Source organism: Mustelus asterias, chromosome 7, assembly GCF_964213995.1.
Source record: "Mustelus asterias chromosome 7, sMusAst1.hap1.1, whole genome shotgun sequence".
Lineage (NCBI taxonomy): Eukaryota > Metazoa > Chordata > Chondrichthyes > Carcharhiniformes > Triakidae > Mustelus > Mustelus asterias.
This window is the reverse complement of record NC_135807.1, coordinates 125,815,151-125,841,006: the sequence shown is the minus strand read 5'-3', so window position 1 is coordinate 125,841,006 and position 25,856 is coordinate 125,815,151. Positions and strand designations below refer to the sequence as shown.

At 50.4% G+C, this 25,856-nt stretch overlaps 1 long non-coding RNA gene across 2 annotated transcripts in view; it reads left to right on the top strand.

The window, feature by feature from the left end:
* The window catches only part of LOC144495932 (uncharacterized), a 189,813-nt gene that overhangs the window by 125,026 nt on the left and 38,931 nt on the right, over positions 1-25,856 (top strand). The window lies entirely within an intron of this gene.

The following is a 25,856-nucleotide window of genomic DNA, read 5'->3' as shown; positions in this document are numbered from 1 at the left end:
TTCCCGAGGCAGTGGGAAGTGTAGACAGGGTCAGTAGATGGGAGGCTGGTTTGCATGATGGACTGGGCTTCATTCACGTCCCTTTGTGGTTTCTTGCGGTCTTGGGCAGAACAGGAGTTATTCCCAGGACTTGTATGAGAAGGCTTGGCTCAGTTGGCTGGGTGGCTGGGTTGTGATGCAGAGAGGTTAACCATGGCCTTCTCAACCTTGCCCCTTGCCTGAGCTGTGGTGATTCTCAGGTTAAATCACCACCGCTCAGCTCTCCCCCTTCAAAGAGGAGAGCAGCCATTGGTCATCTGGGACTATGGCGACTTTACCTTTTATGAGAAGGGGGAAGAAAAGGAACTGGAAGTTTCTGACTGAGAATCTGGTATGTTTGAATCACTGTGTGTGGTAGAGAGCAGGGAATTCCCCGCAGTAAGTTCTTTGTTCCACAAGATTGCTTTGATATTGGTCCTTGTACTGAAGTGGGTGAGGTGACAGGGTCAGAGGGGATGGGCACTGTCTAATATTGGCTCTGACTGCACGTTGGGTGTTCTGCAGGCCGCCATGTCTCGGAATGTTACATGGTTCAAGAACGGGACAAATGAAACCTTGGCCTGAATTCTCAGGATGGCAAGGGCTCGACGTCCACCATCCTCCGAGTTGGTGGGGAATGTACCCTGCTGACTTTGACTGGCCTGCTGGCATTTTGTGACCAATTGAGCTTCGATTGGCAGTAGGCAGGATATCCGTCTACTCTTGGGCGGAAATCCAGCCTTGGAGGGCTGTTGGTCAAGCAGATTGGTGACAGCTCCCCAGCCTCTCCATGCACAGCGCTGTGGTGGCCAGAAGAGGTACTGCAGCAGCGTGACTCAACCTAAATTCTCGCACCACACTCAAAAGTAAGTAGCAAGAGGTCACGGGGGCAGGAGGGCGGGCGAGGCTCTTGGGATCGGGAGCGGGGGAGGGCAATCATGGTGTCAAGAGGATGAGAGTGGCTGGAGCTCTCCTGTCCCTGTGGGGAGGGTGCCCCAAATCTGAAAGGGCCGTCAGATTGAGTCCCCACTCACTCACCCCAGATCCCACCCAAGATGGTTCACTTTTTCTATTCAGCACCCTGATCCAACCAGCATCCGCCTGCCTAAACATTGAGATTGGGGGGGAAAGGGCCTTTGAAATGCCCTAATAATGGCTTAAGTGGACTTCCCATCCAAGGCACTGTGCTCCCTACTATGAAATTGAGTCTGGGTTGCGGTGGGATGGATGGTGGAGGGGATCCTGTCAATGCAAAAATTTTGTCCCTAGAGTTAGTTACCACAGCACAAAAGAAGGGTCTTCTATCGAGGAACGCAATCAGTCCCATTCCAGCCAAAGCAAATCAGCAACAACTGATTAAAGAATCTTGATTCCCAATTCCTAATCCATGATAAACTGTGTGAAAGTCAGTAATAGTCACAGTGACAACTCCAGGGTCATGTAACTCCAGGGTCATGTAACCCCATGGGAAATGTCAGTAACCGCGGCCATCTTTCCGTGCTGACCAGCACACTCCCCGATGCATTAGTTTGGATTCCTGTGAAGCCAACAGCAAGGCAGGCCATAATTTTCTGTCAGTTTTATTAGCTGTCTCCTTCTGTGGCCCGTTAAGGAAGAGGAACTGATTCAGTGCTATCACATCATGATTCATATGTTGAAACATTACCCTGCCGAATTTGGCTCTGGTCCAGGGTTCCCAACCCTCCAGGATTGGCCTGGAGTCTTTCAGGAATTGAAGATCAGTCCCCAGCACACTGCCACGTGCTGCCCATCAGATCATTAGAAATATTGCTTTTACAATATTGCTTTTGGGGTGGCACGGTAACACAGTGGTTAGCACTGCTGCTTCACAGCTCCAGGGTCCTGGGTTCGATTCCCGGCTCGGGTCACTGTCTGTGTGGAGTTTGCACATTCTCCTCGTGTCTGCATGGGTTTTTCTCCGGGTGCTCCGGTTTCCTCCCACAGTCCAAAGATATGCGGGTTAGGTTGATTGGCCAGGTTAAAAATTGCCCCTTAGAGTCCTGAGATGCCGAGGTTAGAGGGATTAGCAGGTAAATATGTGGGGGTAGGGCCTGGGTGGGATTGTGGTTGGTGCAGACTCGATGGGCCAAATGGCCTCCTTCTGCACTGTAGGGTTTCTATGATTCTATGAATTGTTTTCTTTGAACTTTTCTCTTTTGCCAGTTGGGTAATGAGTCTTCTTGCTTTCCAGTTGGCGTAGAAGGCAGTGCATCACTAGAATAGATGTGTTGGCCAGCTAATGACTGATGAGGGGGAGGTCATGTGATGAATCCTTAAACCAGAGTTGGCAAATCGATCCATTTCGTCAGTTGAGAGACAGTCTCATTCCAATTGACTTTGATCAGTCAAGGTGTTGCCATGGAGAATGCACCAGTTGATGATGACTGACAGTTAACCACTGAGCATGGTTTGAAATTTAAACCAGGCAGCTTGACTCCGAGTCCACTTGCCAACCAATCGGCATTCTCTGATGCAGTATAAATTATTGTTCTCTCAAAGTTAAAGTTTTAAAGTTTTTTCACCAGTGTCACAAATAGGCTTACATTAACACTGCAATGAAGTTGCTGTGAAATTCACCTAATCGACACACTCCGGCACCTGTTCGGGTACACTGAGGGAGAATTTAGCATGGCCAACGCACCTAATCAGCACGTCTATGAATCAAGCTATGGGAGGAAACCAGAGTACCCGGAGAAAACCTCACGCAGACACGGGGAGAACGTGCAGACTCCACACAGACGGTGACCAAAGCCAGGAATCAAACCTGAGGCCCTGGCGCTGTGAGGCACCAATGCTAACCACTGTGTCACCATGCTGCCTACTTATACTGGTATTACTCAGTGTTCTGATGGGTGCAAGATAAAAAGCTTCTACATGTCATCATTTTTAAAGCATTATAACAGAATTGGCGACAGTAGGGGTGGTTATATGGTTCTGTTTAGGTGCTTAGGATTAGGGTGCTTTCCAGGTACCCTGTTCACCTCCAATTGGCATACTGCGGAAGGGCATCAGTCTGAATAGCGGACGATGGGCACGCAGTGGGAGAGTTTGCCTTGGACATGCTACCCCAGGATATAATCTGCTGCTTCTGACCATGGCGCCAACCCAATTGCCAACTCTTGACTTATTTCCTTTAAAATTTGAACAGTTCTCTATCCGTCGAGTAGGCGACAGCTGTTCGTCAGACCCGTTTGATAAAGATCACCACTATCTCTTGACCTGGTTATTTCCCCCGAGTCTGCCGTACAACTGGAAAAACGTTATTTTCTTTATCGTGGTTCTGTTACAGAACCTAAATTTTTTTTGGTATCACTCTTGACAGGGGAGGGGACTTCCACCAGCGCGATACAGTATTAGTAATCTAAACCTCAAACTGGCTTTCTGGATACTAATTTAAGATAGCAGGTTGACAAACAGATACCTCGGGCTGTCCAATTATAAGTTTTTGCCTCAGTGGAATGTCATTCATGTAGTAGGTCTGTTGTTGACGTTTATCTGTGTGTTTTTATATGACTTTGGGGGCTATGTTTTGCTCCTTTCCAAACGGTATTTTTTAATTTCTGCTATTTGCTAACCATCACCCCAAAATAGATTTCTGCCCCATCGTGTTGTCACAAAAAAACCCCGGCAAGTTTGCAGCAGCTTTCCGAGTTGTAGTATCCTATCGAGACTTTTCGAAGCACATCTGCTTGATTGTACTTGTAATTCAAAGGTTAAAGACTCGACGGCCTACCCGTGTATGGTTGTCCGGTCTTCCAATGGCGCTGACTTTATGTTTCGCCATGTTTCTCCCTCCTCCTTCCCTCGAGAGTACAATCGGAGCCCAGGTCACCGATGCACCCTCCCAGCACGAGCCTAAGATCCACCCACAGCCCTTCAGCGGCCTGGACCGAGTCAGTCCGACGTGAGAGTAGCAAGTGTGCAAGAGAGCAGCACACATTGAGCCTGTTCCTCCCTGCCCTCTAGTGCCCCGCTCTGGTCCTGTTGTTGCAGATCTGTGGAGGAAGTGGTAGCTCAATGTGGGGAGAACACACAGGGCCGGCAGGGGGTAAAGAGAGTCAGTCGTCGAGAGAGAGAAAACACCAGCGCAATGGGATTGATGTCGGTGGGGGGTGCGGGGTGGGGTGAGGATGTGAGGGAAAGGGACCAGCAGCGAACACCAACGTGGGAGCAAAAAGAACACGGGAGAGTGTGGGAAACGGTGAGTAACGTCAGGGAGAGCAAGGTGCGAGAGTTAATGGAGAAAAGAGCGAGTGCATCAGGTCAACATCAACGAAGAGAGCGTGCAGGGAAACCACAGAACAAAGAATATTACAGCACAGGGAGAGGCCCTTCGGCCCTCCAAGCCGGCACAGAGCACCTCTTTCGGGAGTGACCCTGCATTTCAGGCACCGACTTCCAGGGCAAGTGTGTAAGTGACGGAGGAAGGGAATTCTTTCCCAATCACCAGCCGGTCGCCAGCCGGGGAGGGTAAATGGCACCGTGGGTTTGCCGTGCAAGTGGAATTTCAATCTAATTTGTCTTTCAAATAATCGATTTGGAAGTTTGTTACAATACCCCAGCTGATATTGAAGAGAGCTTTACCTACGTACAGTTTGTAACCACTGGGAGGATGCAGCAAATGCTTCACTCTGGATGGAGTCCTCTCTCACGGCAAGACAACAAATCTTTGCCGCAGACCCGAATTGAGCTGCCAATTCGGACAGAGGCAGACGGTTTCACCCAGACTGATCGAAGGGGAGACTGCCTTTCCAGTAGCCCAGGCTGCGTTTGAGTCCAGATCGATTGCATCTGTGTTCAGGCAAGTTTTGTGATATCTGTACGTCGGTCACCATACACTACTGCCAACGCTCCATTGGGCTACACAGCCACACGGCAAAAGGGGGATTGTGCCATGCATGGGACTGACAGGCCACACACAGCCCACACGGTCTCTTTAAGACACGCATGTGCCCAGCCGTGTGGTAATCCCGGACCACAAGAGTCCAACAGAAGTGGGTGCACACAGCAACGGGACATGAGAGGGAGTGATGGGTCACTGACCCTTATTCCCCGAACATTTTTTTGTGAGGGTAATGGGGTTTTCGTACTGGGGGAATGGGACAATTGCCACATTCTTTGTGGCTCTGAAGTTCTACGAATCCACGCTTCTCCAGCTGGGAGTAATTCTTCAGAATTCCCCCGCACGCACGTGTGGCACAGTCTTCCACCCATTTATGGCAGGATATTGCGGGAAATACCAATATCCTCTGCAGGGGTTAGTAATGAGGCCGAGTGTGTTTGTCTGCATAGACGTCCAACCGCAGGCACTCCCCTTCATGTCGGGAGCACATAATGTGCGCAGTTACTCTTTCCATGTCTCTCCACTCCATCCACCCCCCACCACCACCACCACTCCCCCCCCCCCCCCCCCCGATCCCACCTGCTGCTGCTGCTGCTGCTGCTCCTGAGTTTAGCGGATAATGAAGCTGTTGCTATTTCTAACAGCACGGCGTAGCCCCACATTAACACCACAGAACGAACTGAAGAGTTCTCCTGTGAGTTGGAGCGATGTGCTTGCTTCCACGAGAGTTTGGAGTCGAACGTGCCCAATTCATTGAAATTCGGACCTGACGAGAGAGGAAACTTTGATGCCATCCCCGGAATCTGGATTCAGGCCCAGGAAAAGGATAGCACATTGACACAATCGTGCTCAGTTGGTACCCCCTTGGGCTTTTCAGGAATTATACAATCCCTACAGGTCAGAAGGAGGCCATTGGATCTGTTGAGCCTGCACTGAGTCTCTGACAGAGCATCCCACGCAAGCCCTATTCCCACAACCCCACATATTTACTCCGCTAATCCCCCTAACCTTAACATCTTGAGACAAAGAGAGGCAATTTTTGGGCCACAATTAGTCCATAACTTGGATAGTACAAGACTGTCAGGTGAATGGGGGGCTAGTTGGCGCAGTCCTGTTTTCACACAGTTTATGGAGAAGAGGCAGATTTCAACAGAAATGTTTCATTGGTAGATCTGCAGCCACCTGAGGTTGTTCTCCAATCTGCACCGAAACACTGGTGAGCCTCCATCACTGCTGAATAAAACATGGCCGATTGCATTGTTTCACAGGTGAGGGAAGAATGCCAGTTTGCAGCCCCTTCTCGTACCAGTTTACTGGGAATGTTTACTCTCTCTGGCGGCCTGACTGCCCACCTCGCCATTCCTTGCCCGCTTGACCCAGACGGCAAGTGTGGGTGTGGATTGTGTGATCGGGTAGAGGCGTCGCGGGGAACCTGAACCGACCCTCGCCTTGCATCTACATGCACATGCTTTTGGGGGATCCTTATCCATACATACAGTACCATTCAGCCCATCGAGTCTGCACCGACAGCAATCCCACCCAGCCCTATCCCTGTAACCCCAGGCATTTACCCCACCCAGTCCCCGAGGGGCAATTTAGCACGGCCAATCCACCTAACCAGCACGTCTTTGGACTGTGGGAGGAAACCAGAGCACCCGGAGGAAACCCACACAGACACAGGGAGAACGTGCAAACTCCACACAGACAGTGACCCAAGCCGGGGATTGAACCTGGGTCCCTGGCGCTGTGAGGCAGCAGTACTTGTCACTCTGTCGCCCCGGATGGAGGGAACTTGCCTGACTTTTAGCCCCCTTCCTGATCTGAGGTTGTATCCCACCCCTGACCTTCCCCAGAAGACCTTTATGGCACTATTTCAAAGCTAGTTCTCCGGGGTGTCTCGTTGACCCCTCGATCAATATTACTGGAGTTATCGGATTGCAGCTGGCAGAAGTCTACCTTCTGCAGCCTGGATGCCATGTTTCCTACGTTACCACGGAGACCGCCTGTCGAAAGTACTTTCAGTGTGAAGCGCTTTGGCATGTCCTGTGGATGTCAAAGGCGCTTGACGTTCCAAATTTCTTTCAGCCTTTGCCTGGGGTTTTTGCAGCAGAGGGTTAAAGCTGAGTTATCCGTGCGGGTACAGGATCAAGGATGCTCCTTGCGCCCAAGGTGACGGCACGTGGAGTTCCCTATCTCTGTCCGTGCTCGAGCTCAAAGTGTTAGAACTTTTTTATTCATTCATGGGACATGGGCGTCACTGGCTGGCCAGCATTTATTGCCCATCTTTAGTCGCTCTTGGAGGGCAGTTGAGAGTCAACCACATTGCTGTGGCTCTACGGTGTAGGCCAGACCAGGTAAGGATGGCAGATTTCCTTCCCTAAAGAACATTAGTGAACCAGATGAGTTTTTCAGACAATCGATAATGGTTTCATGGCCACCAGTAGATTCTTAATTCCAGATTTTTTAAAAATTGAATTCAAATTCCACCATCTGCCATGGCGGGATTCGAACCTGGACCCCCAGAACATTAGCTGAGTTTCTGGATTGATAGTCTAGTGATAATACCACGAGACCATCCTCCGGACTCGAGGAGAAGCTGCAGACGTGTATCTCTGTCCAGGAGGCTGGGTACATCATGTTAAGGAGAGAATGCAGCAGGTGAGCATTGCTAGGGTAGGAAAGAGAGCGCAAGGAGGCATTTGGCGAAAACTTCTCCGTACCGGGATATCTGTAAAATGACAGCTCGGAAGAGAGTGAGTAGCTGTGAAGTGTTGAGATTCCACAGTAAGGGGAAAAGACAATGTTCTAATTCCTGTAACCATGGTCGAGATTTAACCTGGAGGCAGTGGCCTTGTCTATCTACTGGGAAGTTGGGGGTGAGCTTGTCTAGGCAGGCCGTGAATAGATTTTACCCATTGTTAGGCTGTTTAGTTGCTTAGGGTTGTGGCTCCCCCTCCTCTGAGGCAGGATATCTGCCTCCAACAGCCAGTTAGAGGACTCGGCAGCTCTTTGGTCTCAGCTGTGCAGCAGTAGACCTGGGACCAGGAGCATCGCTGGAGGCCCAGGTGGTGGCTGGCTCGCCTGGGCCAATCAATGAAGTTGGGTTGGTGGGGAAAGGCCAGACAAGAGCCAAGGAGGGGCAGCACGGTAGCACAGTGGTTAGCGCTGCTGCCTCATTGCTCCAGGGACCTGGGTTTGATTCCTGGCTCAGGTCACTGTCTGTGTGGGAGTTTGCACATTCTGCCCGTGTCTGCGTGGATTTCCTTTGGGTGCTCCGGTTTCCTCCCGCAGTCTAAAGGTGTGCAGGTTAGGTGGCATGGCCATGCTAAATTGTCCCTTTGTGTCAGGGGGACTAGCTAGGGTAAATGCACAGGGTTATGGGGATAGGTGCATGCTAAATTGCCCCTCAGTATCGGGATGCATAGGTTAGAGGGATTAGCGGGTTAAATATATGGGGTTGGGGGATAAGGCCCAGGTGGGATTGTTGTCGGGGCAGACTCGATGGGCCGAATAGCCTCCTGCACTGTAGGGATTCTATGATTCTTAAAGTGGGGGGTGTCCATTGTCTCTGGGGGTGAGGTGGGGGGGGGGGGGGGGGTGGTGATGGGGGGACCTCTGTGGGTAAAGATGTGGTGCAGGATAGAAGGTTTGAGATTTCTTGGGGTGGGGGGGGGGGGGGGGGGGCGGGGCGTTGCAAGTCATTTTTGGGGACGGGAGCTCCGTGTACAGGGCAGATGGACTTTCCAGGGCTTTCAGGGAAGGGTTAAATTAATGTGGAGCTAGCTGGGAGGGGAAACAGGATGATGAGGCAGAGAGGAAAGCAAGAATGGCAAGGAGTGTAGGAAAGATAAGAGGAAAACAGGAAAGTAATGAAAAACTGATTAGGAAGAGAAGATATTGATGGGTTTTGCCAAACAGCTACGTCAGCAGGATTGAATTATGTGTGTGTAAGAGGACGAAATCTATTAAGAATAAAATTAGTGAGCTATTTTAACATTTAGTCGTTTGGTCCAGACAGAACTTGAACGGTTGTGAAGAAAAAGCAACGGAGAACAGAAAGCTTCCTCTGTGATGGATGGTTCTAGAACTCTATAAAAAGAAATATTAAAGGATATTATGAACACAAAATAAAAGAATAGGGCTTAGCTGATCAGAAGCATTTTAAAAAGATTTTTTTTCACTAGTGATGAAGTAATGACATATTCAATGAGTGGTTACCTTACTTTTTAGGGTTAGGATATCAAGGATATGGAGGCCAGGTTGGTTCAGATGGAGTTGAGGTACAGGTCAGCCATGATTTAATTGAAAGATAGACCAGACTGGAAGGGCAGAATGGCCTCCTCCTGTTGCTCTCGTACAGTGAAGAGACAATGAAAAATTGCCAAGAAGAAAATCTTTCCTGGCGATTTCCTGCGTTCTCCTGATTGGTGAAAGAAATTGTAGAGAGTGGATTGTTTTCTATAAACAAATGATCGCAGCTTCCAGGAGCTTGGTACTCAGCTCAGGTTGCTGGAAGGGTGCACGTCTCCTGAATCATTGCTGTACACGTGAGAAATGTCTGATTAGAATCGCAGGCAGTTTCGAAAGACAACCAATCGCTGGCCGTAAAGTCCGTACAAATGTTAATTGGAGCTGGAGCCCTTCCAAGTTGCCGCAGAGAAGGTGGTAGTGAGCTGCTGCCTTCTTGAATCGTGTAGGTACATCCACAGTGCTGTTAGGGAGGGAGTTCTGTGTAGGTACATCCACAGTGCTGTTAGGGAGGGAGTTCTGTGTAGGTACATCCACAGTGCTGTTAGGGAGGGAGTTCTGTGTAGGTACATCCACAGTGCTGTTAGGGAGGGAGTTCTGTGTAGGTACATCCACAGTGCTGTCAGGGAGAGAGTTCTGTGTATGTACATTTCCAGTGCTGTTAGGGAGGGAGTTCCATGTCGGTACGTCCACAGTGCTGTTAGGGAGAGAGATCTGTGCAGGTACATCTCCACTGCTGTTAGGGAGGGTGTTCTGTGTAGGTACATCCACAGTGCTATTAGGGAGGGAGTTCTGTGTAGGTACATCCACAGTGCTGTTAGGGAGGGAGTTCTGTGTATGTACATTTCCAGTGCTGTTAGGGAGGGAGTTCCATGTCGGTACGTCCACAGTGCTGTCAGGGAGAGAGTTCTGTGTAGGTACATCTCCACTGCTGTTAGGGAGGGTGTTCTGTGTAGGTACATCTCCACTGCTGTTAGGGAGGGTGTTCTGTGTAGGTACATCTCCAGAGCTGTTAGGGAGGGAGTTCTGTATATGTACATCTCCAGTGCTATTAGGGAGAGAGTTCTATGTAGGTACATCCACAGTGCTGTCAGGGAGAGAGTTCTGTGTATGTACATTTCCAGTGCTGTTAGGGAGGGAGTTCCGTGTCGGTACGTCCACAGTGCTGTTAGGTAGAGTTCTGTGTAGATACATCCCACAGTGTTGTTAGGGAGCGAGTTCTGTGTAGGTACATCCACAGTGCTGTTAGGGCAGGAGTCCCAGAATTTGCGCCCATTAAGAGCCTTGTTATGGGCACTGACTGGGATTTTCCAGGCTGGGCGGGTGTTCCAGCTGCCTCTCCCTTCCTGCAGGGCGGGAGAACAGCCAAAGTTCATTGTCATTATGGCACAGAAGGAGGCCATTTAGCCTTTTGAGGTGTTCTGGCTCTCTGTGGAGTAATCCAGTCGGTCCCATTCCTCTGTTCTATTCCTGTACCCGGCCAGTTTATTTTGCCCCAAGGGCCCGTCTAATTTCCTCTTGAAATCATAAACTGTCTCTGCTTCTAGCACCCAGCAAATTCCACTTGCTGCCTGAAAGCTTGTTCCTCACATACTCCCCTCACCTAAACCCTAAATCGGTGTCCCCTAACCCTTAGCGGATTGGGACAGCGTCTTTATGCTGACCTCAACTCAATGTTTTGTAATTTTGTGCGCTGCTCACTTCCCTCTGTCACCTTGGGGAGGGACCTCTTGAGCACTCATCCCACCCCCATTGTAGAGGCCTGGCTTTATTTTTCTCCTTTTGATTTAAAGTTATAAAAAGCAACGCAGCGTGACTGAGAGGCACCTACATGTTGAAGCCCCCTCTCAGTTCTTTACCCCGTGCTGCAGCCTGCTGGTACTCTCGAGATGGAAGATCTCTGGGCATTTTCGAGAACTTGCCCACCATGGAATCTGACTCTATACCAATTGACGGGACATCTCTGTGAAGATCTAGGACCGGTGACAGTGAAGATCTAAGACCTTGCCCCCAAGACACCAATTCAGCCCCGTGTTCATATCTGTCATAGAATCATACAGCACAGAAGAGGCCCATCGAGCCCGCACTGACACATTAGAAACACCTGAATTCCCATCTGCCAGCGCTTGGCCCATAGCCCTGAATGTTATAATGTGCCAAGTGCTCATCCAGATACTTTTTAAAGGATGTGAGGCAACCCGCCTTTACCACCCTCCGAGGCAGCACATTCCAAATCATCACCACCCTCTGAGTAAAAAAGGTTTTCCTCACATCCCCTCTAAACCTCCTGCCCCTCACCTTGGACCTATGTCCTCTTGTGACTGACCCTTCAACTAAGAGGAGCAGCCGCTCCTTATCCACCCTGTCCATGTCTCTCATAACCTTGTGCACCTCAATCAGGTCGCCCCTCAGTCTTTTCTGTTCCAATGGAAACAGCCCAAGCCTATCCAACCTCCCTTCATAACTTAAATGTTCCTCTCAGGCAACATCCTGGTAAATCTCCTCCGCACTCCCTCCAGCGCAATCACCTACTTCCGATAATGTGGCGACCAGAACTGCACACAGTACTCCAGCTGTGGCCTCATTAAAATTCTATACAACTCCAATATGACTTCCCTGCTTATGTAATCTATGCCTCGATTGATAAAGGCGAGTGTCCCATATGCCTTTTTCAGCACCCCACTAACATGCCCTTCCGCTGTCAGAGACCTGTGAACAAAAACGCCAAGGCCTCTTTGTTCCACAGAACTTCCTAGTGTCCTACCATTCATTTAGTATTTTCTTGTCAAATTACTCCGTCCAAAGTGCATCACCTCTCACTTTTCAGGGTTAAATTCCATCTGCCACCTATCTGCCCATTTTGACCATTCTGTCTATATCTTCTTGTAGCCCAAGACACTTCGCCTCACTGTTAACCACCCGGCCAATCTTTGTGTCACCCACAAACTTACTAATCTTACCCCCATATAGTCATCAGTGTCCTTATATAAATGGCAAAGAATAGGGGGCCTAACATAGATTACCTGTGGAACATCACTGGCTTCTGGTCACTATAGAAGCCTCCTGCAACTGAGCCAATTTTGAATCCACTTTATCAAATTACTCTGTATCACATGTGAATTTACCTTCTTTACAAGTTTCCCAAATGGGACCTTGCCGAAGGGTTTGCTGAAACCCATATAAGCTACATCGACTAACTACCCTCATCTACACACCTGGTCACCTCAAAAAATTCAATTCTTCCCTTTGAACTGACAGCTGCTCAAACTGGTTCTCAGCCAGTATGATTAGACAATAATTAGCAATAGTTGTTTCCTTGAAGAGATTCACTCAAAGATGACCAATAAATGAGGCTGACATTCTTTTCTCTCATTATGCTATTGGTCCAGTGAGGTTGAGACCAATGTTCTGGACAGCAGCTTTTGTAAGTTTGTGTCCGGGGTGCTTTTTGGAAGCGTGACATTCACTCTTTGTGTGTGGGAGTGGTAACAGTGGTAGGAACACCACATGTGCCAGAGTAAAGCCAACTTTTATTGGGGCTTTAGTATGCTGCTGTTCCTGGACCCCGTGTGTTACACTGGAACTTGTTACTGCGGAAGCCAGTTAAAGCCTCCGATGGTGGGGAAGTCCAAAACTAGGGGTCATAGTTTGAGGATAAGGGGTAAACCTTTTAGAACTGAGGTGAGGAGAAATATCTTTACCCAGAGAGTGGTGAATGTGTGGAATTCACTACCACAGAATGTAGTTGAGGCCAAAACGTGTGATTTCGAGAAGAAATGCGATGTAGCTCTTGGGGTTAAAGGGATATGGGGGGGGAAGGGGGAATCAGGATATTGAATTTGATGATCAGCCATGATCGTATTGAATGGTGGAGCAGGCTTGAAGGGCCGAATGGCCTACTCTTTCTATTTTCAATGTTTTCTGGAATTCACCACTGTGAGTGGGTTATGTTGCTGCATGAGTTACTACCATGTGAAGTAGATATACCTTCCGTCTGTTTCTCCTGGCTGACCATTGCTCTGAGAGTGAGGACAGGGGTATAGACTTGGATATTGCATCGGCGTGTAAAGCAGGCAACATTGGATAAGCTTCTCTGAGCCCCTATTCTCCCTCGCGGGCCCCTCGCAGCCCCCTCCCCATTATCACAGTTTATAATGTTTGATGTGCCATTCTATCCTCTCTGTGTGTTGAGGCGCCGACAGGACTGGTGAATGAACCTTAAATGCACATTTAAACTGGAATACGGCCACAGTTTGCCAATCAGGCTGATCTGTTGGCATTGTGGGCACCCATTGCCAGTACGACCATTCCCGCTTTCGGCATGCCTGCAAGAAGGTGGTGTCTCTGTTTGTGGTACGGGCGCCTGCTGTTTCGAATGACAACACAGTTGTTTTTGATTTGATCTTCTGGAGCAGGTTTATGGAACCAGCCTGGCATTTTATTCCGGGAAGTATTGCACTGTAAATTGGAGCTGTTGAAGTGAAATTTAATTGTGTTTCTCTCTCCGGCACTTGTGCGGATAAAGCAGGTGGTATATCGGAGGAAGTTTCACCAGGGAGATTTGTTACTTGGATATTTTTCATCCTGGATCACAGGGCTCCTCCTCCCTGTGCTGTTTATGGCAACACTCCGTACCGCTCACCCGTGCCTCCCTCACAATGCCGATCTCTGCAGGGAGAAGGCATTTATTTCCCTTGGCGATGCCACATCACATTCAACCTGCCGTTGCAAATTGTTTGCAGTACGCCGACTTGCACAACTCAAGTCATCGTTAAGAAAAAGGAAATCTAATCGCACTTCAGGGGAGGGGCGGAGGTCAGTTGGAAACTCTCAAGTGGCGCCCTAACCTCGCCAAACACTGACCGGGTGGGTAATCGGAGCAATGCACTCTAATGCCATTGCCGGTTAGCTACCATGGCTATCAGGAATTACCTGGTACGTTACCTGGAGAAAGGTACGCCACCATCATGTCACATGCTATTTACTCTGAAGGGGAGGGAGAAAGGCTTCCAACTGTTCACAACTGGAAGCCAATTTGTCAACGTGTTCTAAGCAGGTGTTGACAGTTTTACTACAAATAGCAACCAGGGATATCTCCCCACCCCTCACCCCCAAGCGTGACTTGCGTTGAAGCAAGTCAATAAGAATCCCCAGTGGCTGGATGGTTCAGTAGGCCACGTGGCGAATTCTCCAGCTCACTGCGCAGTGTCCGCTCTCCGAGTCAGCTGGCGATGGCTGCTGCAGTGGGATGAAGGCAGCTGACCCGAGTCGTCCCAGGGCGGGGAAGGAGCCCCAGGCAGGGGCCGTGATGTTGATACGCCTGGAGGGGCGGTGGGGGCTCGATTGGAAACAATCAGGGGATGCTAGGGAGGGTCCCTGCCTCAGGGCAGCACAGTGGTTAGCACTGCTGCCTCACAGCGCCAGGGATCCAGGTTCGATTCCAGCTTCGGGTGACTGTCTGTGTGGGGTTTGCATGTTCTCCCCGTGTCTGCGTGGGTTTCCTCCGGGTGCTCCGGTTTCCCCCCACAGTCCAAAGATGTGCAGGTTAGGTTGATTGGCCGGGCTAAATTGCCCCTTAGTGTCGGGGGATTAGCTGGGTAACTACGCGGGGTTATGGAGGTAGGGTCTGGGTGGGATTGTTGTCATAGAATCATAGAAACCCTACAGTGCAGAAGGAGGCCATTCGGCCCATCGAGTCTGCACCGACCACAATCCCACCCAGGCCATACCCCCACACATTTACCCGCTAATCCCTCTAACCTACCCATCCCAGGACTCTAAGGGACAATTTTCTAACCTGGCCAATCAACCTAACCCGCACATCTTTGGACTGTGGGAGGAAACCGGAGCACCCGGAGGAAACCCACGCAGACACGAGGAGAATGTGCGAACTCCACACAGACAGTGACCCGAGCCGGGAATCGAACCCGGGACCCTGGAGCTGTGAAGCAGCAGTGCTAACCACTGTGCTACCGTGCCGCCCAGGTCGGTGCAGGCTCTGTGGGCCAAATAGAATAGAATCCTTACAATGCAGAAAGAGGCCATTCGGCCCATCGAGCCTGCACTGACAACAATCCCACCCAGGCCCTAACCCTTAACCACACATATTTACCCTCCTAATTCCCCTGACATCCCCCTAACACTAAGGAGCAATTTAGTATGGCCCATTAGTATGGTCCTAACCTAACCTAATCAACCTGGCCTCCTTCTGCACTGTAGGGATTCTCAGTCCATGATGGTAAAGCTGCCATTAAGACTGCCATTTGCAGATTATTGTAGCACCAGATCTAAAAACAATGGGTTAATACTCACATTGACTGGATTGGAAAAATCTGTGCACCGTCCTGTGGGTGAAACACTGGAGACCAGTTGACTGTGTGGGACTGTGGCTCACCGTGAGTCACATCCCCACAAGAGGAAGTGTGTCTCACTCCCAGGCTCCGTTTACTTGCAGTGGTCTAACTGGCCAGCCTCCCGTTTACCACTCTCTGCAAATCCTGGCTCATCCAGAACTCTGCTGCCTGCATCCTCTTCCAGGGAGGTGGAAGGAGAGACAATCAGTGAGTTCAAAAGGAAATTGGATGGGTGGCAACTCGAGGGAAATAAACTCGCCGGGCCACTGGATAGAGCAGAGCAACGTGACTGACTGGGTTGCTCTACAGAGAGTCAGCACAGGCCGGATGGGCCAAATGGCCTTTTTCCGTGCAGTTATGCCTTGATGAAACCAAATCTTGCTCACTCATCACCTCCCCCCGGCCCCCCCGCAGCCCCTTCCCACATCCTGACTCACGCGGGCCCCTGACTCCCCCCATGCTATCACTCCATTAGCCTGCACGACTTGTTCCCACCTGGAGTCGTTTCAACAATTTGCATCCCTGCAACGGCATGGTAACTGCGTAGGCCCACGAGGAAAAAAGGCACCGAAGAATAGGGTTTGAGGAAAGCAGGGTGGGAGGAAGTTGATGATGTGAGCGGCACGGTGGCACAGTGGTTAGCACTGCTGCCTCACAGCGCCAGGGACCTGGGTTTGATTCCCGGCTTGGGCCACTGTCTGTGCAGAGTCTGCACGTTCTCCCCGTGTCTGCGTGGGTTTACTCCGGGTGCTCTGGGTTTTTTTCCCCACACTCCAAAGGTGTGCGGGTCAGGCGGTTTCGCCATGCTAAGTGCCCTTTAGTGCCGGGGGATTAGCAGGATAAATACATGGGGCTACAGAGATAGGCCCCAGCTGGATTGTTGTCGGTACAGGCTCGATGGGCCGAATGGCCTCTTTCTGCACTCTAGGGATTCTATAAACACAGGGATCGATCATATTGACCCAAATGATCAGCTTCTGTGTTGTAAATTCAATGTAACATCATTTAAAATTCTTTAAATCCTCCTGTGGCCTGCCCTTCTAACATGGGGCCCTCAGCCAGGGCTCTGCGTTCCACTGATTGCAGTCTCCTCTTCCTATTCCCTGACCTTTAACCTTCCAGTAGCAGCTCTGCCCTCAGCCTCTGATCAAGAACTCGCACCTAATTCTCATCATTTAAAACCCTTTGTAAAACTCCCCCCTTTCACAAATGTTTCAGTTGCCATCTCCCCTCTCCTTTTGGCCTCACGTCCTGTATGAAGGTTGCACCAACCTACTGAAGCGACAGTACAAACCCAATTAAACGTAGAAAAGACATCAGGTTCCTTCTGGGCAATCCCACCACCGAAAGGGTATCTGAGGCCTTGTCACATCTGGTGAAGGATGAGGGTGGGCAATCGAGTAAGAACAGAATCCTGGGACATCCCATCATTAAACCGTGGGGGAGCCCAAATCTCACTATCCAGACACGGCAATCATCACTCATAGAGTCATAGAGGTTTACAGCATGGAAACAGGCCCTTCGGCCCAACCTGTCCATGCCGCCCCTTTTTTTTTTAACCCCTAAGCTAGCCCCAATTGCCCACCACTGAATTGAAGAACACCCCTGCCACCACCGGCAGACTTGTGACCGTAGCAGGTATTGCTTAGAAACCCTTAGAAACAGCCCTAAGACCACTGATTTTAAAGTTTATTTATTAGTGTCATAACTCGGCTTACATTAACACTGCAAAGAAGTTACTGTGAAAATCCCCTAGTCGCCACACTCCGGCGCCTGTTCGGGTAACACTGAGGGAGAATTTAGCAAGGCCAATGCACCCTAACCCACACATCTTTTGGACTGTGGGAGGAAACCGGAGCACCCGGAGGAAACTCACACAAACACGGGGAGAATGTGCAAACTTCACACAGACAGTCACCCAAGCTGGGAATCGAACCCGGGTCCCTGGCGCTGTGAGGCAGCAGTGCTAACCACTGTCGGCCCCGTCCACTACTATTAACTGGACAAGAATAAAGACCTCATAGGAACACCACGGGTCTCCATTGTAGAAACATAGGAGCAGGAGGAGGCCATTCGGCCCTTTGCCCCTGCCCCGCCATTCAATATGATCATAGCCCATCATCCAACTCAATAGCCTGACCCCACCTTCCCCACATATACTTTGATCTCCTTCACCCCGAGTGCTATAACTGCTTCATAGAATCCCTACGGTGCAGAAGAGATCATTCAGGTCATCAAGTCTGCACCAACTCTCCGACAAAGTACCTTATCCAAGCCCCCTCCTCCGCCCTATTCCCGTAACCCCACACATTTACCATGGCTAATCCATCAAACCTACACATCTTGGGACATGAAGGGATATTTTACCATGGACAATCCACATAACCTGCACGTCTTTCGGAGTGTGGGAGGCACCCAGAGGAAACCCACGCAGGCACAGGGCGAACGTGCAAGCTCCATTCAGAAAGTGACCTAAAGCCGGAATCGAACCCGGGTCCCTGGCACCGTGAGGCAGCAGTGCTAACCACTGCGCCACCTCGTGACTTGGCCATCTCCTCAATGTCATAGGGACAGAATCCTAGAGTTGCCTACCCAGTAGCATTCATGGGAGTGCAGTTGGCACGAGCACTTGGAGCAATTCTGGAGGGTTAACCGCTATTTTCCCAAGGTGCTGAGAATGAATACTTAAATTCAACCATGGACCGCATCTGGAGAGTATTGTTTCAAAAAACATTTGAAATGGGAGAAGTGGGCCTGATTATTACCTCAGTGTTGTTTACTTGTTTACCCCCAAGACCAAGGCTTTGCAAGATGCAAGTTCCACCTTAAACTCAGGGCAGGGCAGAGAGAAGAGACTTGTGGCTTGAAGCTGAATGAAAGTGCTGTGTCAGCTCATTCCGGCGTCCACAGCTGAACCACGGCTCGATTCCCACCCTTGCATGAAAAAGCAAAAAGGCAGATGGTTTGGCAAAACGCAGTTAGTTCCAAGTTGGATGAACATTACTATTGTCTTTAGCTTAAAAAGATGGTGTGAGGGAAAGGTACAAACCCTTGTTTGAATAAACAAAGTTATGATCCCCCTCCCCCCTCTACGTTGGCTGCGTTGCCTCCCAGACAGGGAGCTGTCTGACTTCCGCCCAGTGCTTTCCTTCACACCTCTTTCATTATTTACAGATGGCCTCGTCCCTTTTTCCCTCCAAGATTCCCGAACTCTGACTCTGACTTCCTGCACACTCCCAGTTTTCTTCGCTCCACCATCGGTGGCCATGCTTATAGCTGTCAAGGCCCTGAGGTCTGGAATTCCCCCTCATTCTCTCAGTCTCACTATCTCTCTTCCCCCTTCATTACGGTCCTTAAAGTCGATCTCCTTCATCAAACTTTTGATTGAATGTCTCAGTGTCTCCACATGAAATGCAGCGTCCCATTCATAGACTCCCCATTCGGCCCGTCGAGCCTGCACCGACCGCAATCCCACCCAGGCCCTATCCCCGTAACCCCATGCATTTACCCTGCTAATCCCCCTGACACTAAGGGGCAATTTAGCATGGCCAATCAACCTAACCTGCACATCTTTGGAATGCGGGAGGAAACCGGAGCACCCGGAGGAAACCCCCGCAGACACGGGGGTAACGTGCAAACTCCACGCAGTGCGCATGGGGTGGCACAGTGGCTAGCTCTGCTGCCTCACAGTGCCAGGGGCCCGGGTTCAATTCTGGCCTCGGGTCGCTGTCTGTGTGGAGTTTGCACATTCTCACCATGTCTATGTGGGTTTCCCCCGGGTGCTCCGGTTTCTTCCCGCAGTCCAAAGATGTGCGGGTTAGGTTGATTCGCCATGCTAAATTGACCCTAGTGTCGGGGGCTAGCAGGGTAAATATGTTGGATTACAGGAATAGGGCCTGGGTGGGACTGTGGTCGGTGCAGACTCAATGGGCTGAATGGCCTCCTTCTGCACTGTAGGGATTCTGTGAACTCTCCTGCAGAGTGCCTTGGGAAGTTTTACTGCCTTATAGATGCTGTGGAAATGCACATGCTAAGTACTGGCTCACTAACTAGAGTCTGAAGTCTCAACACCAAGTTAAAGTCCAGCAGGTTTATTTGGAATCATGAGCTTTTTGGAGCGCTGCTGCTTCATCGAGTGAGTCACTAACTACAGCCATTGACTCGGTGATGGTTTATTTACCAGGGCAGGACCCAAAGATCTCCTTTTGAAATAACGAATTAGGAGCAGAAATAGGCCAGACGGCCCTTTGAACCAACTGCGGCATCCACTAAGATTGTGGCTGAGCTGATTATAAGAACTTGTTTAAGAAGTTTGACATTCTAACTCATCGGCCTCCTAAGTCTCTTCCCGCTTTTAACTGTGGATGTGCTTCGATTCCATACATGCAGAACAAGATATTAATCGTCATCTCTCTGGGATGCTTTTTGTCCACAAGAATCACCCCTTGAATCCCTCCCCCCCCCCCCCCCCCCCCCCCCCCCCCCATGCTTTCAAGAAAGAAAATCTCTAAATTTGGCCATGGAAGGGCTGAGAAAGTAGTGATCCAGCTCATGATACTTAAGGGAAGGAAATGACTCTGAGTGGTTTAGCTGAGCCACAGATTCTTTTTGGCGCACTGCCTGTGTGTGGGGTGTGACAGGGAACTGGATGTAGTTTTGCAAATGGTAAAGACACGAGAAATGAGGCTCTTCCAGCCTAGCCCTGAATAAGTTGTTCTCTTCTGCCCTCTCCACCGCCAATTCCAAATCTGCTGTTGCTGAGGGGGATAGGGTGTAAATAAAATGCTGTTAATGTGGGGGGGAGGGGAACCATAGCGCCATGGTTCCCAGTGCGTGGAGGTGACAGGGGTAATGCCTTTCCATTCTTCCATGTATCTTCAATGTGTCTTCATTCTGAAATCGTCCACAATTGCATCCCATTCGGTGTACCCACCCTGGTGTCCCATGAGGACCCCCCTCCCCACTCTCAAAGTGTGCCACCGGAAAATCTTCAAAATTCACGTATTTAAACTAAAACTGACCTTCGTCTTCAGAGCTTGGAGCTCTGTGCTCCAAGATCCGATTAATCCTGGGCCTCCCACGCATGCGTTGGCTGGCAAAGAGCTGCCCACGCCCATTGACCAACGGGACTCGGAGCTGGAGGCAAAAGGTCTCGAGCGCCCACACCAAAGGCGAAAACTCAGAAAGGGCGCAGCAACCCTGGGAGAAGCGAGAGCGACAGGGAGAGGTTAAAAACAAAAGGTGGGAGGACAGGGAGAAGTTAAAAATGAAGTTGCCAGTAAGGGAAGAAGATTGGAGGCGTGCCTGAGGGTTCTTTTCTCGTACAGGGGTGTGCCGCGACATGTAAAAGGTTGGGAATCACAGGTCTAAACCTCGCACTTCCCTATTTCCACTGTCTGTGCTCACCTTGATGTGTTCGTGCTGGGGAAACACAAAAACCCTGAAGTCGCCGCGGAACCTGCTGCCAAATCTTCCATCGCCTGGAGTGGAGAGTTGTAACCTTGGGCTACCTGAGCAGGCGGCTGGCTATTTTTAAAAGTTGTGTCCTCCCGCCGCCACCTCCTTAAAGCAAGGTGACACTTATTACAGAATCCCTATAGTGCAGAAGGAGGCTATTCGGCCCATCGGGTCTGTACCGACCACAATCCCACCCAGCTCCTATTCCGGTCGCCTCACATATTTACCCTGCTAATCCCCCTGATTGCCCCACAAGGGGCAATCAACCCAACCCGCACATCTTTGGACTGTGGGAGGAAACCGGAGCACCCGGAGGAAACCCACGCAGACACGGGGAGAACGTGCAAATTCCGCACAGTCACCCAAGCCGGGATTGAACCTCGGTGCTGTGAGGCAGCAGTGCTAAAACTACCCACTGTGCCACCGTGCTGAACCTTATCAAGTTTCCTATTAATAACAGGCTGTATGGCGCACTACTGAAAAACAAGTAGAACTCGTTGACCTCTACCTCTCGCTAGGGAGACAATCAGGTCAGAAACAACAGTAACCAGAAATAGATATAAATTTCTCAGAGACATAAGGACCCCCGCCCCCCCAAAACCCCGGGGCAGGTTAATTGTTCTTTCACCCTTCCTTGTGTTAAATGAAAGTTGCCAGTTATATAGCTTTTTATTTTATTTATCTAAAAGTGTCACAAGTTGGCTTACATTAAAACTGCGATGAAATTACAGTGAAAATCCCCTAGTCGCCACAATCTGGCGCCTGTTCGGGTACACTGAGGGAGAATTTAGCACGGCCAATGCATCGAACCAGGTTACGTCGATTGGCCATGCTAAATTGACCCGAGTGTGAGGAGCATTAGTGGGGTAAATATGTGAGGTTACGGGAATAGGGCCTGAGTGGGATTGTGGCCTCCATCTGCACTGTAGGGGTTCAATGAACCCACACTTTTTTGGACTGTGGGAGGAAACCAGAGCACCCGGAGGGAACCCACACAGACACGGGAAGGGGGTGCAGACTCCGCACAGACAGTGATCCGAGGCTGGAATTGAACCCGCGTCCCTGGCGCTGTGAGGCAGCAATGCTGGTCACTGTGCCACCGTGCCGCCCGTTCAGTCCCCGGAAGGAGGCAACTAACCGCTCTGATTTCACTGCTGGCTTTCCTGCTGAGCACTACACCAGGCGGTCACCGCCTGCCTTTGTGTGGAGGCAGTGGCACGAGGAACTGCCCGCCCTCCCTCCCAACCTCGAGGCGGATATCGCCAGGGCACTGGGAAACCGCCAGGCTCTCCAAAGAGTGGGGGAAGAGCATAACTCGAGGTGATCCAGATCAGAAAGTCGTCAGGCGACCCGACCGGGAATTCGGGAAGAAGCTGCACTCGAGCGGTGAGAGTGTGGGGAACTTGCTACCACAGCGAGTGGCACAAGCAAATAGTACAGCATCTAAAGGGTGAGCCAGACAAACACACGAGGGGGAAGGGAATCGAGGGTAACAATGATAGAATTAGCTGAGGAAAGATGGGAGGAGGCTGAGGTGGAGCATAAAATGCCGGCAGGCACTGACGGGGCCGAGCGGCCTGTTTCTGTGTCGGGTATCCTACAGAATCCGATGTAATTAATTCCAATCACCAGTGAAATTCAAAGAAGAGGCCAAAAGATTGCCGTCCTTTTTCCTTTGGGCAAATGTGGTCCTCTTGGAATGCCCACTGATGCCAGAAGAACCTTCTTGTCCACCGTATGCCCGGGTATTTCTGTTCCCTTGTAGGCTCTGCATTGTACCTGGAGTTCACCCCATGCCTGCAGCTGCCAGCTCTGTTGTTCCAGCTGCTCCAGCCTCCCCTCCTGCCAAGCCTGAGCCTTTTTTTGCTGAGGCATTTTAACTTGGCGCCTGTTCTGCTTGGGCCCAGTTCCATTCCTCTTGACGTCGTGTATTGTGTCCCAGCATTCCCGAGGCCCTGATTGCTCCCTGTGACAGTGAGCAGAGATAAAGCAACACTTCCAGGAATTATAACAAATCTTGCAAAAACAAAATGACATTTGTCATCCACAATTATTCAGAACATTTTGTTCATGGCAAGGAAGGAAGTGTGAAGCGAAATGAAATGAAAACTTCTCAATCTGTTTGTGGGGTTTTTTTAAATCATTCTGTTTTTGTGGATTAGGTTTTTGATATAAATTTTCCACAGCAGTGTAAGTTGGTATTCTAAGCATCTTTAACAAAACCAGGATTTTCCCATTCAGCGTTATTTTAACATTGGCAATTCCCTGGCACAGATTGACAAAGATAGAGTGTCTGCCTGAATATCTTTTGGAACAAATCCAGAGGCCAAAGGCTTCAGCAGAGCAAGGGTTGTTGAGCCTAGTTTGATCCGCCTTCTATAGCTGTTGTGTGCGTGCTGCCTGCTGTAGGAGCATTCAATCCCTCAAGCCTGTTCCGCCCATCAACTAGATCATGGTTGCTCATCGAGACCCCTTTCTTTCAAATGTTGCGACCCTGATTTCATCGAAATGTTCAGTTCTGTTCTCATGCCATCCCTCACCATTGTCTTTAACGGGGAAATCCTGACTGTCGAGCAGTTTAAGTCACTGTTCCCATCTCGCCAGGTTTTGTTCCCTTCCAGGTTAAGCAGCGTTTCACTTGCACCTCTTTTTAATTTGGTCTACTGGGAGTATTCGTTGCTCCCAATGTGCTGCTCTCCATATCGGAGAGACCAAGCGAAGGCTGCGTGATCGCTTTGCTGAGCACCTTTGGTCAGTCTCCTTTTCCCCCCCTTTTCTCAATTTTGCACCTCTCCCCCCACATCTTCATCTGTCACAGCTTACCCTCTGATTTCAGCTTCTCTGCCATTTGGCCATTCACACCCTTTATTCTCTCTATGGGCTGCCATTAGCAGCCTTTCCCCTTGTTTTTGTGGCTATGACTCATCCTTCATTCCCTCACCCTGCAGTATAAATATCTCCCACTTTCTCTGCCTTTTAGCTTTGACAAAGGGTCATCTGGACTCGAAACGTCAGCTCTTTTCTCTCCTTAGAGATGCTGCCCGACCTGCTGAGATTGTCCAGCATAAACACCGCCTCGTGTTTTGATATATTATTGAAAGGCAGCCAATTTCCACAAACCACAGTAGGTGAGTCTGGGCTGTCCCCTTGCTCCCTCCCTCCCCTCCTTCACACCTGACCTCCACCTACTCTGACACGTCAGGGCCATTCTGGTCCACTGGATAGAATTTACAAGTTCAGGCCCCATTTCAGAAGGTTGTGTAGCCCCAAACCTCTCGGGTGCTTTCTTAAATGGGGCAAAGGGCTCTCTGTGGCCTACTGACTGGCCCCATCCCTTGTGCTTTGGCTTCCTGCCGCAGACACACACCAGAAGGGATGAGAAGAATGGCGCTGGGTTTGATGAGGAATCAACGGGGCGGGGGGGGGAGGTGTTTGGTTCCAATGTGGAGCTACCTGTGTCAGGGCCTCATGTTCAGCCGGCTCCTGTTCTTTTGTATTCAATGCTGCCGGCGTTAGCAATCCGATCACACACTGGTCCGTTGTAACCGCAACATCAAACTTGCTTCTAAAATTATTGTCACTCCCCCTCCTTTTGGCTACATGTGCGTGATGGCACACGGCCCATCGCCTGGCCCACAGCGTGTGCCTCAGTGACCTGCATTTTGGACAAGCACCCAGGAGACCCCTCGATCTGAGGACCACACTGCAGGGGAGACCACCGGTGTAGCTCGATGCTGTGGTTCAGTATTGATGCAGTTGCTGTTTTACTGAAGGGAGAAGCTTAAATCAAGGTCTTATCTTCCTGCATAGGTGAGCATTAAAGATCCCATGACACTGTCGGAACAAGGCAGTGACTTCCCTCCCTTTTGTGGCCAGCATTCATAGAATCCCTACTGTGCAGAAGAGGGCCATTTGGCCCCTCGAGTCTGCCCCGACTCTCCGACAGAGCATCTTAATCAAACCCTCTCCCCTGTAACCCCACTAATCCCGCAACCTAAGCATCTTGGGATACTAAGAGAAAATTTAGCGTGGCCAATCCCCCTAACCTGCGCATCTTTGGAGTGTGGGAGGAAACCGGTGCACCCGGAGGAAACCCACGGAGAACGTGCAAACTCCGCACAGTCACCCGTGGTCAGAATCGAACCTGGGTCCTTGACGCTGTGAGACAGCAATGCTGACCACTGTGCCACCGTGCCGCCTCAAATCACCCCCCTCCCCCACCTCAGCTAGCAACAAATTAATCTCGTTGCTGCTTACGGGGTCAGATGCATGGGCTGGCTGCAGTGGGTCTGGCTGCGATATCAGGGCTCGTTGCATTTCAGAGTTGATTTGTTGCACTGAAAACCTCACTGTGAGGGTTCTGGAAGGGATTGTCTGGTGAAAGATCCGGGAGGTGGTTCACGTGACAGCACTCAGCCTGAGTCCGGGGGTAGACGTGGCACCTCTGCAGCATCTCTGGTGGCAATGTTTCCACTCGGCAGCAGCTGCACTGGCTGCTGTCTCCGGAGAAGGAGGGAGACATCAGCCGAGGCTGGTTTCATCTCGGCAAACAGCACTCCTGCTGCCTCCTGGAGTTCAGCATTGAACTGGAACATGGCATTCTAAAATGTACGACCGTGCCAGCCTAAATCACCGCGTTTCTCTCGGGGACAGAAGAAACATCTCCAAGAGTGGACCACATTGGCTCCTCGAGTCCTTCGACACGACCCTAGCCGATCCTTTGCCTCAACTAGTCCAAAGATGTGCGGGCTAGGTTGATTGGCCATTCTAAAGTGTCCCTTAGTGTCCCGGGGTGCATGGGTTAGAGGGATTAGTGGGTAAATATATGGGGATAGGGCCTGGGTGGGATTGTGGTTGGTGCAGACTCGATGGGCCGAATGGCCTCTTTCTGCACTGTAGGATTCTATGATTCTAAA